The 15,391-nt window shown below is 40.8% G+C and overlaps 1 long non-coding RNA gene and 1 pseudogene across 4 annotated transcripts; both read left to right on the forward strand.

The window, feature by feature from the left end:
- The first annotated feature begins 9,155 nt into the window (after window positions 1–9,155).
- LOC105666707 lies at window positions 9,156–15,369 on the forward strand. Of its 4 annotated transcripts, none has more exons than XR_007227296.1 (3): window positions 9,156–11,457; window positions 11,540–13,687; window positions 13,768–15,369. It is a non-coding gene; the product is annotated as an uncharacterized LOC105666707 (long non-coding RNA). The 4 variants fall into 4 exon arrangements; XR_007227297.1 differs by having other exon boundaries at window positions 11,540–13,348; window positions 13,433–15,369; XR_007227298.1 differs by lacking the exon at window positions 13,768–15,369 and having other exon boundaries at window positions 11,540–11,741; window positions 11,815–13,003.
- LOC125386923 lies at window positions 14,698–14,809 on the forward strand (annotated as a pseudogene).
- Window positions 15,370–15,391: the final 22 nt, after the last annotated feature.

The following is a 15,391-nucleotide window of genomic DNA, read 5'->3' on the forward strand; positions in this document are numbered from 1 at the left end:
ATGTATATTTCCAACAACTAGTCTACACGATTGAAAAGATATAAACAATTAACAACTTTATCGCACGCAGATAATGTAAATGTATACAGTATCGAGCAAGGCTCTTACACTTGAAGTTAGTCTCTTGGTGGACGTAGCACGATATGATACTTAACAGAATGAGCGAATGTTTGGCAATGTGTAATGTTCGACGTGTCACAAGGAACTGATCGACTTTGGATGATTTCTTTGTCTCATCTTTAAGACGACCCCCACTATACTTAGGTCACGCCACCGTTCGCGCCTATGCTCACGTATGTCTATTCTTGCGTGGAAAACGTAACGGACCAAATTCGACGTTTCGAGAACTCGCTGCTTGGCAACAGCTATGCGCTCGTCGATACATTGTATGTGATCCGGCGGTCAGATAAGACGATCTGACTGAGACATTGTAGGGCCGCGAGTGACGGTTAGAAAATACAGCCTGTGTTAAACCTCGTGGCGTAACATCATGTAAACAAAAACGAAATAGATCAAGAAATTTGATATACAACATAGAATTACTGAGTAAATTTACGCTGTTAATTATCATATTGCAGACTTGAACAATATAATCATAGGCAAAATTAAGATACATACTGGTGGTTAGAAAGTGGTGCTACTAGTGACATTCTGAACTTGATAACCTTTTCCACATTTTCAATGTTATGAATGCCGTATTCAGTCATTTTTATTCTGTATTACGCAGTGAGACATTTGTTTCGTATAAGCTATTTAGGATTGTATCTGAAGCTGTAAGTAAAGCATATCCAAATTGTTTTATTGGAAATAAATGTGACATCAAAAAAATATGTGTGGAGGATTAGTCGAGGATAGATAGTACGAAATAACGAGAGCGAATAATTGCTGTCGCAGTCTGTCAAATATATTTCGAATAAATAAGTAATTAAATAGATTATATTTCGCTGTGGCGCTTTTGATGCTTCAAATACCTACGAAATGTTAACTTCTACCAAAGAATATGTAAGCAATAACACGATATATAACGAAGCATTATTAGTATAATAATTACCTTATTGATATTAACTCTGTAGCGGCACATGAGTCATTGAAAGGTCGGCAGGGACTGGTATTGTTGTGCCTTGGAGTGCCAACGTTGTTTTGCTTTGCTAGGTCTATACTATCGGTCGATACAAATAGACGAACGTCCTCTCTAGGACGATCATTATAGCAAATCATTATAACGAGTCATACAGTGGAATAGCAAACGTAGAGTTGAACAGTAGCATTGAGCGAGCGACGATCACAACCGGCATACACTATCTCTGTACTTGTATTTAAAGTAATTTTCATATACACTGACTATTACAATTTCATCACTCGTCTCTTTAATAAACCAACCAACCACCTCAGCTCGTAATTTTTTGAATAAGATGCGACATGTTCCACACAATCTATATATTCCTTGTCTTTGTTTTCAAACTGAACAGTACCTAGAAGTTATCTACAAATCCGGATATATTCCATCTGAAGCGTTCATTTTCTAAGTTCACTTAGATTTAATGCAGCATAAGAAATATTTACCGATTATGCTTATCACTGTACGACAAATGTTTGTTATATACTCATAATAATTATTGTGCCGATTTAAAATATTCATAACCAAGGTTATATACATATATAAATTATATATTATTATTATTATTATCATTACATTTTTATTTGTATTTGTTATTTATTATTATTATATTTATATTATATTATTAGTATTATTTAATTAATATCACATAGTATATAATAGCAATAATATTATAATAATATAAATATAATAATAAATAAAAATAATATCGTTGAAGAAGGTTGATCGTGTGGTTTAAATGACGAGATATCTCAATATTGAAAACCGTCAAATATATTTTAAAATAATAGATACAGAGAATGTTCGGTAAGACGCTCGGTACTAACTGATTCGCTAATAAAATCGCTCGAGACTGAGACTGAAAAACTGGTCATGTTACGATCGCGTCCGTTTATTTATACTAGTCAGGAGAAAGTCGGAAATTTTGATTTCGTCTTTGATCGACGGTTGCACGTAGCCGTGACATTGTTTTGCCCGGAGTTTATTTATCGTTATGTTTTGTGCGTCAAGACGGTGACCATGTCCCGAAGCGAAACAACAACATGAGTCGCTCTCGATTCGTATCGTCCTCTGACTCATGTGCCGCTACACAAACATCGACTAGACGCAAAAAAATCCCTTTTTTACGTTCCTCTCTCTATCTTAGAAACTATGCTTTTTTTTTTTTTTTTTTTTTTTTTTTTTTTATTAGAATATTTACAATCAATTCTCGTTGAGAATTTTCAGTAACTTAATTTGGAGTGATACAATGGCATGGATTATAATAATTTTATATTGTTGGTTCTAGTAGAAACTAAGGATTTAATCTAGAGGGTATTTTCTTTTTAGTCTGCGGATCTGGTCCGTCGTGTCCAGTAGTTGGGCGACTAATGGGTTGTGGTGGTTGTTGACTCTTGTGTTATATCTGCTTCTGGACTTGTGTATTTCATCTTTGACTGTAGGTATCTTGAGGTCACGGTAACATACCAGGGTGCATTTAATAGAGATCTTAGCGTTTTCGATTGGAAGCGTTGGAGTATTTCAATGTTGGAGTTACTTGCTGTTCCCCATAGTTGGATTCCGTAGGTCCAGACTGGTTTTATTACGGCCTTGTAGAGGGTTATTTTGTTCTATATGTTTAGTTTGGAGCGTCGGCCCGTGAGCCAATAGAGTTTTCTTAGTTTTTCCTTTAATTGCTTTGATTTCTCTGAGATATGTTCTTTCCAAGTTAGCCTCCTGTCCAGGGTCATGCCCAGGTATTTTACGGAGTCCTTGCTTGGGATTATTGTGTTGTTAATGGTGACCTGGGGGCAGGTTTGTTTTCGGAGCGTGAAGGTTACATGAGAGGATTTTTTTTCGTTTACTTTGAAGCCCCATTTTTGGAACCACTTTTCCATGGTGTCGAGACTTGGCTGGAGAGTGGATGAGGCAATTGCCGGGTCTGCGTGGGTAGCTAATAGTGCTGTGTCGTCGACAAATGTTGCTATTGTTACCTCGTTTGATGTAGGTAAGTCGGCAGTGTAGATGGAGAACAGTAGGGGTCCGAGGACACTACCTTGGGGTATGCCGGATTCTATTGGGAATGTTGCGGAAGAGGCGCCTAGGCATTTAACTATGAATTGTCTGTTGGTTAGGTAGGATTTTAAGATGGAGTAGTATGGATGGGGTAGGATCTTTTTGATCTTGTAGAGTAGCCCTTCATGCCATACTTTGTCGAATGCCTGTTGGATGTCTAAGAATACCGCTGAACAGTATTTTTTCTTTTCAAGGGTTTGGCTGATCATGTGGGTTATGCGGTGGATTTGCTCTACTGTTGAGTGTTGTTTTCGGAAGCCGAATTGGTGGTCAGGGAGTGTTTTCAATTCTTCTAGGAGTGGGAGGAGACGATTCGTGAGCATCCTCTCGAATAGTTTAGACAGGGTAGGTAGAAGGCTGATTGGGCGATAAGAGGTGGTTTCATATATTGGTTTACCGGGTTTAGGGATGAGGGTGATTAGTGAGATTTTCCAAGCCTTGGGAAAGTGTTGAAGGCGGAGGATAGCGTTAAAGATTGATGCGACGAGTGCAATCCCTTTTATGGGAAGTTCCTTGATTGCTTTATTTCCTATTAGGTCGTGACCTGCTGCTTTCTTGGGGTTTAGGCGACTGATTGCTTCTTTAATCTCTGCAGAAGTGAAGGGCTTAATAGGAGGGGACATTTGGAAGGGAGTGTGCAGGTATTCGGTAACGTCTGCAGCAGCTACGGAGGAATGGGGTTTGAATACTTCAGACAAGTGTTTGGCGAATAGGTTGGCTTTTTCTATAGGGCTACGCGCCCATCCGCCTTGCGGGCGGCGGATTGGAGGTGTTATTTGTGGGGGGCGCGTGAGTTTCCTGGAGGCCTTCCATAGTGAGTAGTTGGAGTCGGCTGTGGGGGACAAGCTGGCGAGATATTTGTGAAAACAGTCATTATTGTAGTTTTTTATGGTTTTGGATAGTTTTCTAGTTGCGTTGTTTAGTTTGCGTTTGTCCTCCGGTGTTCTATGGGTCTGCCATACTCTTCTTAGTCTACGTTTTTCTGCTATTTTTTTTAATATGTACTGGGGATATTCGTGTTTGCTGATGGACGTTATTGCCGGTGTGGAGAAGCGGATAGCGTTTATTATGCTCGTGTTTAGGTATTCCGTGGCTGCTTCGATTTCTTCATTGGTTTTTAGTGAAGTTGAGGCTGAAGTTGTGTGTGTGAAGATTTCTCTAAAGAGCTGCCAGTTGGTGTGTTGGTTATGAATGGAGCCATTAGGTGTATTCTCGATGATAGTTGAACTGATTGTTACTATCACGGGGGAATGGTCAGAGGAGAGATCAGCCGAGGAATTGATTTGGACGTGTCTTGACGACATATTTTTAGTTATGAGGAAATCAAGGAGATCGGGTATTTTGTTTGTGTCGGTGGGCCAGTGTGTGGGTTCGTATGTGGTAAGGTAGTTGAGGTTGTTGGTTATTATGCTGTTGAGGAGGTTTTTGCCTCTTACTGTGACCAGTCTGCTACCCCATTGGGTGTGTTTAGCGTTGTAGTCTCCTCCGGCTATGAATCTGTTGCCCAGGGTGTCCAGGAAGTAGTCGAAGTCTTCTTTGGCGATGGAGTGTCTGGGAGGGCAGTATACAGCTGAAGTGGTGATTGTACCATGACAGTCTTCTATTGCTACGTTTGTTGCTTGGAGGTAGTCTTTCTGGAATGGTTGAAGTTCGTAGTGCTTGATGTTTGACTTGATTATGATTCCGGTGCCGCCGTGAGCCTTTCCGCTGGGGTGTTGGGTGTGGTAGAAGTTGTAGCCGTGTATTTTGAGGTAGTTTTTGTCGGTGAAGTGGGTTTCGGATATGAGCATCACATCGATTTGCTGTTGTTTTAAGAATAGTTCTAGCTCAGATTTGTGCTGAGCTAGACCGTTGGCATTCCACAGAGCTATTCGCATTGGTTTTTATTTTGCTTCTGTGCTTATGAATTTGTCCATGAAGAGTGTGAGTAGTGACAGCAAGTTGTTAATTTGCTCAGTTTGCTTCTCGATAAGTTTTTCGAATCTGGTAAAGTTGTCTGTGCTTTGTGGGGTAGGAATTCTATTTTCTGTGTGTACACTGTGTGTTTTCGAGTTGTATACGTTTCCTTGCGTTACCTGCGCATAGGATACTGTTGGTGAGGTGAGTTTTTGGGGTTTAGGTTCTTGTATGTTTATGTCCTTGGGTCTCAGTTTTGGATACTTTATATTATGTAGCGATTTGTAGGCTGAGCATCCTTTGTAGTTCGCAGGATGCTCTCCTTGACAGTGGATACACTTGGCGGGGGTTTCCGGGGATTTAGTGCATTGGTCAGTGGGGTGATTACCTGCACATTTTACGCACCGGAAGTTGTGATTGCAGTATTTCTGCGTGTGGCCGTACCTTTGGCACCTTTTGCATTGTATTATTTCTTTCTTTACAAGAGGTGGCTCGAACTTAACTATGGAGTTCATCAGCCGATTGATATTGTAGATTTCTTTGTTGTTTGTTTTTTGTTTTAAGTCTATAAAAAATAAGGATAGTGGGTTTTTTGTGATTCTATGCCTAATGTTGCTGATATTAGTTACTTCGTAGCCGTGGTTTGACAGTTCGCACTTTAGTTCGTCTAGATCGACTGAGTGATGGATGTTGCGTAGCACCACTCGAAATGGTCTTTCTTGTTTGAGCTGGTATGTGTGGAATTTAGCGTTTAATGTTTTTAATAGCTTGGTTAACTTTCTATAGGCGTCTGGGTGGGTCGGCAGTATTTTCACGTGGTTGTTGTTAATCTTTAACTTGTAGTCCTCTTTGCTGATGTCTTTTTCGATAGTCTTAATCATTGACTGAATGTCGATTACGTCGTTTATGAATATCGGTGGGGGAGGGGGAATTCTTTGAGTATGGAGATTGTTTACCTTTTCGGTTGTAATCATGGAGTCTTCCGTGGACTCCAGTATTGAGAATCTATTGTAGGTGGTCACTTGGCTGGCTGATGGTTTGGTTTGATTCTTGTTTACGTTTGTCTTGGTCGGTTCGAGCTTTCGTTTTTTCGTGTGCTGGTCGTTTACCAGGATGGATGTGTTGCCCTCTTGCCACGGAGGAGGAAAAATGGCGGTGTTATAATTTAGCTCCGGGGAGCCTGTTGGAAATGATAGAGCCATCATCGAGCTAGTTAATTCAGTGTGAAAGAACTAGTCGAGAGGCTGTTAACCCCTGGCTAGGTTAGTTGGATTCGCTTTCGACAGATGGGCGTCACGTGGAGTTTTGTGAACTTCACAGGGCACTGGACACACGTCTGCACGCCTTGGCACTCACGAACGAACTGCGACTATGAACCTGATTGCGACTTCACCTGATCACCTTCATCTATCCTTTCGTCGAGCCTTCAAGTGGTGTTTTGTAGTGACTGATGTGCAAACGTCTATTTCCTCAGCCATTCCGGGTTACTCGTTGACCCACGAAACAAACGATTCCTGGACACGACTACACAACTATCCACAAGGAGATTCGCTGCCACGCTCGACGTAGCGTCCATTAAAACTATCAATGTAGAGCCAACGTACCACAAAATAATGGCGGAGTTTCCTGACCTAACGGACCGCCGACGCATGGAACCCCCACCCACGCCAAACCACGCCTCCTCGCTCCCGATCGACTCAAGCTGGCGAACGCGGTATTCGAAGTCATGATCGAACAAGGCGTGATGCTGCTATCGCGAAGCCCGTGGGCATCACCCTCGCACATCGTACCCAAAAAGGATGGGAGGATTCGACCTTGTGGCGACTATCGGGCATTGAACGCCCGCACCATTCCGGACAGGTACACACCGCCGCACATAGAGGACTTCGCGCAGGATCTGTATGGTAAGCGTATCTTTTCTGAAATAGATCTCGTTCGCGCTTACCATCAAATTCCGATCGCGCCGGAGGATGTAGAAAAGACAGCGATCACGACACCTTTGGTCTTTTCGAAGCGACCAACATGATGTTTGAACTTCGAAACGCGGCCCAAATGTGTCAGAAATTCGTGGACGAAATCACCAGAGACCTCGATTTCGTCTACTCATACATGGTCGATCCTTTGATCGCATCCGAACACCGCGAACACTTGTGGATTTTGTTTAAGCGCATTGACGAGTATGGGGTCGTAGTAAATCTCGCGAAATAGAATTCCTCGGTTACACAGTAACAGCCGAGGGGATAAAACCATTAGCCGAATGCGTCGACGCTATAATTAAAGTACCGTTACCCTCAACAATTAAAGACATACGAAGGTACCCCGGTATGATCATCTTCTACCGACGTTCCATACCGGGGGCCGCGCGAATTCTTCAACCACTCAACGACTTGTGGAAAGGCACAAAGAAGTGCAACGCGTCCATTGAGTAATCCGATCAAACCGAAAACAGCTTCCGCGACTCGAAACGCGCTATAACTGACGCGATTTCAGGCGCGTCCGTTAGACTCGCGGTCGACGAATCTGATTACGCCACAAGTGTGGTACTTCAACAGCGCGTCAACGATTCTTGGCAGGCCTTAGGTTTCATAACGAGATCGCTATCCCCCGCGCAACGAAAGTACAGCGAAAGTCCGACCGAGAGCTACTCGCGATCTATACGGATCACAAACCCCTGGTATACGCCTTTGGCCAAAATCTCGACAAGTATTCGCAAAGACAATTGCGTCACCTCGACTACGTCAGACAATTTAGGACCGATATGCGATACATAAAAGATCAGAGAATAATGTAGCCGGTAATGTAGACAATAACTCTATCCCGGATCGAGGTGATCGGGAAATCCATAGATCATCAAACGTTAGCCTCAGCGCAAGTGAAAAAAGTACGATTTCCCGATCAAGACTTCCGAATCTACTTTCCCATCCGGGGATACGTCCCACGCAAAAATTGGTGCTATCCATTAACAAAAATTGTCAAACGTGGATACGACAATGTATACCGTGCGAACGGAATAAAGTTACCAGACACGTATCCTCACCAGTTGAACGTTCAAAACGTTAGCAGGTTCGGACACATACACTTAGGACATTAACAGCATGCAATATTCACAAGGTTATTGTCTAACGTTTATCGATCATTTTTCGCGTTAGCCCGAAGCCGTTCCCATCGTCGATATGGAAGCGCCAACCGTTGCTTCGGTCCTTCTTTCGACTCGGATAGCTCGCTTCGGGGTACCTTTAAAAATCACGACCGACCAAGGACGCCAATTAGAAACGCGACTGTTTGAGGAGTTATGCCGGTTACTCGGTGTCGAGTATCATCCCGTGTCTAACGGGATGGTAGAGCGCCTATACAGACAACTGAAAGCGGCGATCAAGTGTCATGACACGAGCAACTGGGTCGAAATTCTGCCGATCATTTTGCTGAGCATCAGAACCGCGATAAAGGAGGACCTTAACGCAACGGCGGCCGAAATGAATTATGGTTCCGGCGGCATACGATTGTCGGCGAAATTTTTCTTACCAACAAGGCAGCGGGCCAATGTGGAATACGCGGACCGGCTAAAAGAACGGATGGAGAAGGTCAGGCCATACGCAGTTACGCGTCATGGCAAAAAGAAAATTTTCGTTTTTAAAGAATTAGAATCATCGCCATACGTTTTCTTGCGCCATGACACGGTAGGAGGCCCCCTACAGCCGCATCCGACGGGTCGTTTAAAATTGTAAAAGCGGATGAAAAAAATTACATTATTAAAACCTTAGTTCCGTACGGACGGAATACTTTTTTGCTAGATTCAACTCTGTTGATTGACTACTGAAAGCGCAAATCGTAATAAGTTATAGTAATTCTTTTGCGCGAGATTAAATGATTCAAGAGCGTTATTTTTTAGTAGTAATTATTTATTATATACATTGAAATTTACAATAAACTAGAATTTGGGTAATAAACTAGAAAACTAAATTTAGTAAATATAACACAAGTTGTGTGTGAAAAATTTCAAAACAATTATCGATACATAATCCGACATCGCATTTTCTGCATTCTCTTATTTTTCACACAAACAACACATTTTCTTCTTGATAATTAGATGCGACTGTCCGCGAAACAGGTAGACAACTGTTATAACGAGGCATTATTGGCATTTGTTTACTGCCGTTACTAAGGAATGCATTTATATTTATCTCACGCAAACGTAACGGTATTACTTCTGTGTAGGTGTTCGGAAAAATTGACAAACGCATATATGCGTCCTTAGTCCATGCCGGACACTTACAGAAAACGCATATATGTGTCCTTAGTCCACACCGATAGCTTTCGCCAGACGCATATATGCGTCCATAACACTCTAAGGATTAAAATAAATAATCGCGACGTAACGGTTTCCATAGACCGATTAAAACCCGCGTTTATAGTTCCGGATGACCTAGAGAAACAAACCGCCGATTCTGGTAACGTACTGATTCCGACGAAAACAGTGCAAGCGACAACGATCGAACCGCGGAAGAAAACACTAGGAATAGATACGTTACGCGGTCTGGTTTCTGGCAGGTTTCGGGTAATAGTCGTAAATTGTCGGACAGAGGATATATTGTATGCGTTCAACCTGTAAAATGGTGACAAGAAATAGTGTAAATAATTTTTTTACGAATACGACCTAAGAATAACGATATCGCTGGTAGTGGGGTGTTGTAGCGGCACATGAGTCATAAGACGAGGCGGATCGAGTGCGACTCATGTTATTGTTTTGCCTCAGGATATTGGCACACCCTTGACACACGAAACCTAATGATAAATAAACTCCGGGCAATACAATGTTGCCGCTACGTGCAACCGTCGAACAAAGACGAATTTGAATTTTTCGGCTCTGCCACAACCAGTATAAATAAACGGACACGATCGCGAGCGAGACAGTATATGCCGAGTATCTACGAATTAGCGACCAATATCTACGAGATTGTCCGAGTTATTATCCGCGTTATAGTTATCGAGTTATCTGCGAGCGATTACAAAGTATCGTCGCGAATGTATTGAACGAGCGTCTTTCGACGGTATTTATACTTATATTTATTTAATTTATTCGAAATATATTTGACGGGTTGCAACAGCAATCTTTCACTCTTGTTATTCTATAATACCGATCCTTAACCATTCCTTTATAGTATTATCGAAGAATCTTTAGAAAATGGGGTAACTATTAATCAATTAATGTATCATTTACTTTAACCTTTTCGCTACGGCAGTGTGCTCCGTCGGAGTGACACCGGAATAACGGTACTGAAGTGCGGAACACTACGACGGAAAGCGTGCATATGTTGCGCGTAGGTAAACTGGTGTTCGGACTTCCATCTTTCGGTGCAGCCTCGTCATTATCCGGATGGTACGATTCTTTGAGTGTTATACAACAACATATTTGGAGAGTTTGCAATTATTATCAATAAAAATATATTTAAAAATTAAAAATTACACTTTACAATAACAAATTGGTATCTATGGTCGTCTATAGGCGACGCTAGTAGCGAAAGGGTTAATGTCCAGGCCAGTAGCATTCCTTTTGTGATAAATAACATTTCTACGGTGACAAAAGTGATGCTATAATATATTAAATATCTTTTCCATTTCTTCGATGAAACATCACAAATGCTTTCTTCGCTATCATTTCTTATTTCAAATTCAAATTCGGTTTTTCGATGAATCTTTATTCACTGGGATAGGTTATAGTGAAATCTTCGACCGAACATTTTACATGAAACTTCGACACTCGAAAGGGATACCTCACAGGTGGGTCTTCGTTTCCGCGTAAGTTACTTTTCTCTTTTAGAAAAAGTAAATCGAAGATCCGTTATTTTTGAAAATAATTTTCCTCCAATCCTATATAGCTGTCTAAATAACAAAGTATGTTAAGGATCATCATATTCTGTTGTCTCCACTTTGTAAAGAGATACACATTTATTAAACACTCGTATTCTATAATCACCAGACTTACGAGTATATGCACATTTTAAAATTAAAAAAATCAATAAGTTAGACATTGTATAACTCAAATAGGTAAAATACTCAAACATAATCAGCACATGGTTTAAGCTTCAAGTTGGATCTCTAAGAGTACTACCGTCGAAGGAATCAAAACGACTACCTTTCATGCTCGTCACCTATCATTTTCTCAACAATTCAGTAGCAGTCAATGGTGAGCTTGAGGTTTACGGTCATGGAAAATGATCAGGAATGGGTTTTTCAATTAGCAAAGTAGAGGTTTGACAAGCAAATTAAAGCGAATGTAACAGCTATGCCGACGTATCGAGTCACCGGCTTCAATTGCCGTATAACGGGTGGTCTTGTAATACAGATCGAAAATGGCAAACTGGATGACAAACGACTGATTGGAACGATGGGTGAGTCGCAAAAGAGACGAAAAAAAACGAATCTCGCTGCACGAATTAATCCAGCAACTTTCCTCCGAAATACTTTCCATAGTACTCTCAGGCCCAGCCCGCGTATTGCCCGCACCGCGCAGTCTGCGGCAAGCTCGCCATGGCGCAGCGTCTTATGCCACCAAAGTCCCACGGTCAGGACCAACGTGTCGTCCACGTAATACACCATGCCTGTGTCTGGGAACATGGGACAGCTAGGCACCGCAACTCCTCGCTCGACGAGCCGCCGCCTATCTCTATCTCAGGTAATCCCGGATAACGCGAATAATGTATGGAGGCACCTGGAAGAATTCAGGGGCCTGCATTATACCGTCTCAGCATATCCCTTGCCCTGTTCGAGCAGGATCCCAGCGGCGGGTGTGCCGGGTGCTGACATCCATGTCACAGCAACCAAGCCAGGTCTCCGTATCCCAAGACAGGTATCTTTTCTAGAATTAAGCATTAGATTCAACCAGAATTAAACGTACGATAAACATTTATTATTCAAGTTATAGCACACCAAAATAATTTACTTATAATTTTCAATGAGAATTGATTCTAAAATTCTTTCAAATAAAAAAAAATGTTATCTTTTCGATACAAATTCATACAATCTAACATGACATGATGATACATTTTAAACAAAATTTTGTATTTCATCGTGTATACTATTACCTTCATTGTATATAATTTTCACAAATAGTTTGATATGCAAATTTCATAACAATAAATAAGAATGATTGAAACGTATAACTAGAAACGAAGACAGAGACTATAAGTGGTAATATTGTCATTATGAGCATCGTAATTGATATTACGATTGATATATATAAAGAATATATAAAGAATAAGTTGATTAAAATTTTGAACAAAATACAAATTTAATGTTAATTATTTTCATTTTTTAACATTTAACGCTCCGATTTTCAATTGTGAAAATCGACCGGCAACTCCAACTTATAATCATCATACTTCGACTTTCAAGTTTTTAGCACTTTACCAACCGACACCCTATTAATCGGTTTATCTTCGCCAACGCTTACCAACCGATAGCCGATTAATCGGTTTATTGTCGCCGAAGTTTACCGACCGATAGCCTTGTTAATTTGCCGCTGGAGGACGCCATTGCCGCTAGCGCCAACTCTCTGTTAGTCCTGGGCCACAAGACCACCATCAGCCTCCGTTGCATTGAAAAAACTTTGTTCCTTTTTTCTTTTTTTCTTTTCTTCTCTTTTCTTTTCATTTATTTTATTTATGTGTTGGATCTATTATCTAATTTTCGTGTAGGAAATTCTCACAGACAACATCTTAGCACACTGCCCTGCGGGCCGAGGGACACAGGGCGACAGAAGGTAGTACCGATAGTAAATAACACAAACAAGGCAAGTTGAATACTTAGAATTCCACTTGGACAAATAATTTACATGGAGGCTACATACTAAATTAATTCTAGACAAAATATGGATAAAAAGAAGACAGATGTACTGGCTAACTAATCGAAATTCTAAACTTAGCATGGAAAATAAATCAAAACTCTACAAAACGGTATTAAAAGCAATTTGGACATATGAAATAACACTAGGGGGGACAGCAGCGATGAGACACATAAATAAACTAAAGTCGCTACATCGAAGATACTGGCAACAATAGTCAACGCCCTCTGGTATGTCAGAAACGAGGATATACGCAAAGACCTAGAAATACCAACGGTCGAAGAAGAACTCGGCAGATACGCAAAATATATAAGGAAAGAACGGAAACACATCCAAACCAGCTGGCTGATAAAGCCAGCTTAACTCGCACAGGAAGAACATTAAAAAGAAAACACCCCAGTGACCTCACTAAAGAAATAAAATAGTCAAACTCGAAAATGGTACTGCGCTGGTAGTAGCCATCCACATGTTATTTAGCTAAAAATTGTAAAGTACAAATTAAATAATAAACGAAGAATTCAAAGTTCTAGATGGTTGGAAAAGTCGACCGGCGCCACTCATCCAATTCAACGTCGGATTTCTTCAACCGAAGCGTCGGTCGACAACGAAGGTCGTACACAGGTTCGTTTGAAGCGCTCTTAAACCCGAATCAAATGGACGATATTTATATCGTCTGTCTGCCAATCGCACAGTGTACCAGTTGCGATGTACACACCCGTCGCTTGTATCAATACGCACAGAACTTGTAATAAACAAGCGAAAATTCTGCTAACGGATATGTAAGCCTATGTTGGCTAATAAAAACACTTTTATTCGTATATCTTGAAGCTCGGTGCAGATGAGCGATATATTATTGCAGGGCATCGCTCCGGTGCCGTTGGAAAAGGAGAGAAATAAATAAAGTTCTCCTGTTTCACAAAAGAAGGATACATACATATGTATTTTCTTGTTCTTCCAACCCATTGCCGTTGCAGTCATTTGTTGCAAATTAGATCGTTTGCATCGGACCCAAATCTTGAGGTTAAAATCTTTTGTTACAAATTATTAATTAGATCTATTTATAACATATGCTAATCCCATATGTTATAAAATCTCTGCCGGTGCAGTGGAAAACCCAAGGGTAAGCATTTTGAAAATAAGTGCATTAGAAGAGGAATTAGAACGGCCTTCTCTTACTACAAGAAATATAATAGCAGCAAAAATATATCATTAAGTGCTTCATAATAGATTTAATAATAATGATTTAATTAAGGGAATTATTTACCCCTTTAGCCCTTATATTTTGAGAGGGCTACGAACAATGTACATCTCCTTCAAGAGGCTAATTAGAATACTTCCTATGATATACATTGCCACATCATGAATGAAATACTTTTCAATCAGCTGAAACCTCGGCGGGACAGCCAGGTAAGTTCGGTAAAACCCAGAACTCCAGAAGAGGCATCCTGAGTTCGAATCCTGGATCTTTAAGATAATTGCACTCATCTCATCAAAGGACCGAAGAGGTCGAAGTCCAGTTAATAGGTTAGTAATACACTACACGCTAGCGGCCGCCCCTCCCTTGCGTGTATTGTGTCGGCGTACTTCCTGGAAGTGCGTTATATAGAGACTGACGTGTTTTAAACACATAGGGGTCCTCGGCAATTAGGATGTCCACATTACTGTACTGTCCCGCCCGTGGAGGTTTTAGCCGGTAAGAATCCGGCACTACCTTCTGCCGCCCACACAATGGTGTGGTAAGGTGTCTATGAAGATTTCCTCCACGAAAAAAAAAAAAAAAAAAAAAAATTTGTAGCATAAAAGGAGAGACGTTTAACGCTTCCCTAGACAAGGATGGAACACATATATAAATGGATTCTACCAAATGTCCAAATTGGACAAATTGAGAATGAAAAGTATTAAATAAAAAAAAAAACATTTTTAAATGGTAAGGCACTGTGTCCCCTTTCACCGGCACTTTTTTTGTTTTTTTCACCAGAATTTTCAATATCCACATCATACCTTTATGAATTTTCATCGTCATCGTTAAATAGACCATATGTAGCGGGACTTGAATCAGAGGACAATTCAAATCATGTTGTTGTTTTGCCTCGAAGTATCAAGACCGTCAGATTACAAGTAATGTAAGAAGAAATAAACTCCGGGCAAAACAATGTCGCCGCTACGTGCAACCGTCAAACGTAGACGAATTCGAATTTTCTCATTCTCCCCCGAACAATATAAATAAACGGACGCGATCGAGTATCGAACGGTATCAAAGACTATCAACGAGTATCAACGAGTATCTACAGAGTATCTCCGAGTATTTATCGAGTTACGCGACGAACAATAACGAGTATTTATTCCGCGTTTTATATTTTTCTACTAACGACTCACATATACGGCTGTACATCTATTTAATTACTTATTTATTCGAAATATATTTGACAGACTGCGACAGCAATTATTCGCTCTCGTTATTTCGTACTATCTATCCTCGACTA

The sequence above is a fragment of the Bombus terrestris genome, chromosome 18, assembly GCF_910591885.1.
Source record: "Bombus terrestris chromosome 18, iyBomTerr1.2, whole genome shotgun sequence".
Lineage (NCBI taxonomy): Eukaryota > Metazoa > Arthropoda > Insecta > Hymenoptera > Apidae > Bombus > Bombus terrestris.